Raw genomic sequence first — 5,033 nt, 5'->3', positions numbered from 1 at the left:
GCGGCTGCCTAAGAGAGCCTGGCTGGAGAGGTGGCAGCAGCAGCAGCTCCACTCCCCACTCTGTCAGGATTTTCTAAAAAATGTGGCAGGGTGAATTTTGTTGCTTAGGAAAATTGAAAGCTAATCAGGGAATGGTACTGAGTCATTCGATTTATGACCTTAGGCATCATTTGAACCCCGTCTTCCCCTCCCCAGCTCTCCAATGGATCCACACGGTATTTATGAAGGCTGTGCTTTAAGCCCCATTGGTTTAATTGAGAAACCCACTGCCATCATAATAAAGAATAAGACAGGTCCCTTTCCTGGGCTTGTGACTCTTGAATTTACCCTGGGTATTTCATCTTCCTGAGAAACTTGAAATCCATCACAAATACACAGTATGTTGAGCAGTGAACCCACTTTATGTTACTCACTGCATCAGGCTGAGGATACACTTTACAATGCACACTTCAGTCATGCACTGAACATCTTTAATGAAGGCACTAAGATGCCACAATGAGCTAACTACCTATAACCATTAGCAATATAATTGATCACTAATAATAAATTTCTTATTTACTAAATTAATAAATCAACTGTCTGTACTGCATGACTACACAGCATTGACTGAACCCCCCCACTCCCCTGCTCCAACACGCATGGGGCTCAGTTTAACACCTGAGGTGGATTCTCAAGTTAGTGGCTTTTTTGTATGATCTATGTCCCCACGACATTACAGCCAATATAGGAGTTTTGAAAGCTCATCCAGGCATTTCACTTGTTCATGGGAGCCATACTAAACCAAGGAATTTCCTAGGCCTTCTCCTCCAAGGCCTTTCTTCCAATAGCCATGAAACAGGGAGCAAATGTCTGTCAAGAGCCCTTTATGGTTTCTCTTCTACCAGGCAGGTCAAGCCAGCAAAGTCCAACAGCCATTGAATGACATTCCACTTGCTGGCAGTTTACATTTCCTTTGTTTGTTTTTCTTGGAATCTGTTCTGTATTTATAACTTTGTAAATAAATTATTTTGCAAAAACCTTTTCAGAGTTCTTTACAGTGCCCCTAAAAACCTGGCTACTAAGGTGATCAGACCACTTCTTATGCCAGACAAGGATAGATGAGAGAGCTGGATGCGTGTACAGGTGCATCCCCTTACCACCAGCAGGCCTGGATCTACAAAGGGACTTGGGGGGCCTAGAAAAACACTGGAATAATGAGATCCACAAATCCTGAGTTGGGTGCCTGGCCCCCTGCACAATGACTGGGGGGAGACAAGCACCTAAGAATGGGATTCACAAAAGCCACCATGCGAGGTGAGGCACTGCCTACATTAGCCAATGGGAGATGCCAACAAGAAGGCTTTGTCCTAAACCTCACTCCTGTCATGAAGTTGGGCAGAGAAGATGCAAGTACGCGGGACTGTTAGGATTGCCAGGCGTCCGGTTTTTGACAGTTCCAGCTTTCACCACCGTCCAGGCCATTAAAAGTCCGGTTGGCGGTGCAGCGAGGAGCTGGGGCTAAGGCAAGCTCCCTACCTGACCTGGCCCCAGGTTGCCCCCGGAAGTGGCTGCCAAGTCCTTGCAGCCCCTAGGGGCTTGGCGGCCAGGGAGTGGGAGGCTCCACGCACTATCCCCTGCCCCGAATACCGGCTCCGCAGCTCCCATTGGTCACAAGGGCTGGGAACTGCAACCAGTGCGAGCTGTGGGGGGGCCCTGCAGCCCCAGTCCAGAGCCCCCTCCTGCACCCACAGCCCCTCATCCCCAGCCCCACCGCAGAGCCTGCACTCCCAGCCAACAGCCCATAACCCCAACCCCCTGGTCCAGCATGGTGAAAGTGAGTGAGGGTGGGGAAGAATGAGCAACAGAGGGAGGGGTGTGGCCTTGGAGAAGGAGCAGGGGTGTTTGGTTGTGTGTAATTAGAAAGTTGGCAACCCTAAGCAGCAACAACTACTCTCCTCACAGCGCCCGCCATGTACAACCACACCGCTTTCAAAAATGCGCTTGGCTCACTCTCTTCTGGGAGTTGTAGTTTACCTCCTCCAGCCGGGGCCAAGCAAGCTGGGGACTACAACTCCCAGAAGGCCCAGCAGGCTATTGCCACTGCTGTGTGATTCAGCAAGCCTAGCTGGAGTCTGAGGGCTGGGTGAGAGCCGCTCCGTTCTGGTGAGCATGTACTGCAGACTGCCCTGCAGCATCCGAGCTGTGAGCCGCACCAATTGTCCACAGATATCCGCACCCATGGATTTGCAGAGCTCTACATACACCATCCTCCCTGACCCTTAAAAATCCTAGCTCCCATTCCTTTGTTCTAACCTCTAGACTACCTTCCTTCCCCTTGGATCATGCTTGCCTGTAGCTGAGTATTTTACAAACCAAGTAGAGAAACTGCCCATACGAAACTGGCTCATTTGATTTGTTTTATTGATTGATCACTAGCAGAGAAACAGACGACATAAGCAAGAATTGCTCTTCTCACGATTCTCAATTTGCCTCCCATTGTTTTACTTCTCATGGCTTCTATTCAGACATCATAACGATCCCAATAACACTTTGCACATCAACTGCTAATAATACTTCGTACAGCCAACAATCATCAAGTGCTAATTAGTTAAGCCTCAGAACATGATTTGTTCCTCTTTGTTTTAACCACTTTCAAGCTTGTCTGTTTCTTGTGAGCATTTTAAAATATTTTTAAAATCAAAGTTCCTCAGATATTTCTCCAGAATTTCTGGGATGCTTCTTCCAAATGGGAAAGTCTAAGCATAGTGTCCAGATTGCACTATTGAGAGAGCAGAGCCTTTAACAGACCCTTTGCCAGAGCAGCCTCACCTGTTTCATACATACAACTCTCTATTACTGAAGAATTTCTCTTTTCATCTTGCTTTCCAGTCTTCCTGACCTTGCTATTTCCTCATGATTGCTGCCAATTTTAGACATTAACAGAAAATACTAGGAGCATTAAATAAGATCTATTTCTCCAATAAAATGGATCTCTTGTATTTTTTCCACCAAGATACAGAAGAGATAAGAACGAGAGAGAAAATTTCCATCTGGGTAATAATTACCTTGTCAATCTTTTTGTCTGAAGCTCAGCAGATGGCAAATATCCTCCCTATTCAGAACTCTAATGGTCAAATTTTTATTGCCTTTCAGGATATTTTCAAGAGCTTTTTTGTGCAATTTTTACAAGGATTTATATACATCAGATTGAAGCATAAGCATAGGGGATTAAAAGGACACTGTCAAGGCTATAAAAAAAAAAGCAGAAACCAACTGGACCTGACAGATTTCCCAGCTGCAAGGTACTAAAGATGTGTTGATTTGTTAATGCCATATTTAAATGAAGTCTGTAACAAAGGCTTAGAGAGGCAAATTGTGTTTAAGGGAGTATAATCTAGATTACAGCAAGGGACTGGAAATCTATGTTTCTATTTTAGGTACTTGTATAGTCCCTATTACCATAGTATCGAAGTATTTCACAATTATTAATGTATTTATCTTCCTACTACCCCTGTGAAGTAGGGATGTACTATTACCCCTATTTTACAAATGGGAAGGGAGGCACAGAGGGTATGTCTACATAGCAATGCAATACCCATTGCTGGTCACATTAGCAAGTGCAGCTAAAAGGGGAAACACTCCAGAGATGAACAGCTTTAGGGTGACATAAAAGGTACCTACTTTAGACAGCCATTGTCCTCCTATAGCACTTCAAGCAGATGGAAAAGTGGAGTAAGATTCCTTATGCAAGCTGTGCTATTTAATAGGTTTTCTGAAGTTTCAATATGGAGTGGATTGCTTACCCATAAAAGGCTATCTCCCCTCCTTCCTTTTAGTTCAAGATGGCAACTGCTTCTTTAGTGTGATAGCATTTGTAATTACGTCAACCCAATCCCAAGTGATTCAAGCAGAACTCCTTGTGCTGTGCATTCTATCAGACTTTATAAAGCCCTGAAAGGCACACTTGAGTAGTTCTCTATCCTCCCTTCATCTCTAGTAAAATCTAAACAATCGGTAGCTAAGTTCCCTCTAAGCTGCGTAGCTGCACGGCCGCGCAGCTGCCTATTAAGCCCCATACAGTTGCTCAGGTACAGACCTGCCCCAGACTTGCTGCAGGCAGGGGAGAGGCACCCCTCCCCCGGCCCCAACCTAGCCCTGGCACGGACCTGCCACGGCCAGGGGAGAGGCATCTCTCCCACCACCCACAGCCGAAGTGCTGCTGCCAGGAGAGAGAGCTGGGTGGAGTCCTCTCTTCCTGCTGTAGGCCCTGGCAGCCTGCATCCCAAACCCCTAGTCCCTGGCCCCACCCCAGAGCCTGCACCCCCAGCTGGAGCCCTCAACACCCCAACCCTCTGACCCAGCCCTGAGCCCCCATCCCCCACTCCAAACCACTCGGCCCCCCACCTCCACTCCACCACATGAATTTTGTTACACGTCACCTCCATATTGGTGCACATAACAAAATTCATTCCGTACATGAGTGGGAAAAATTAGATGGAACACTGATCTGTACTAACACCACAGACTGGGCAAGAACAATTACCATTCATGTTAAAACAGATCAGTAAGGATGGTCAGAAGTGTGTGTGTATGTATATACACACACACACACAAGTTTAGGCAAGTCTGTAATAGGCAATGCCATTTACAAGATTGTGGGGGCCTCTCCCCTCACCTACAAGTCCATAGACTTCTCTTCTCCCTCAGGTTGTATTACCTGTTTCTTTCTAGCCTCTGCTGACTCAGAAAATCTATTTCCTTACCCACCTTCATACTACAGTCATTGATATATCAGATCACATCCAACAGTGATCAACCGTCCTGGGCAGGCAAGGTGAAAATATTTGTTTCCTGGACTGTTCTGGCTCATGAAGTATTTCAAAGGGGGCGGGAGGGAAGTCTTTTTGGGGGTGTTTTGCTGTGGGGGGGCAGCAGCAGAAAGAAAGTAAGAGTGGAGAGAATCTCAGGCCTAGTATGAACTTTGGTCTGAAACATGCCATGTTAAACACACAAATAAGGGAAATGCATTAGCCAAAATACAAAGCAGCCTGGGC

The sequence above is a fragment of the Terrapene carolina genome, unplaced genomic scaffold (assembly GCF_002925995.2).
Source record: "Terrapene carolina triunguis isolate 2854851 unplaced genomic scaffold, T_m_triunguis-2.0 Scaffold641, whole genome shotgun sequence".
Taxonomy (NCBI): Eukaryota; Metazoa; Chordata; order Testudines; family Emydidae; genus Terrapene; species Terrapene triunguis.
This window is presented reverse-complemented; position numbering follows the sequence as displayed.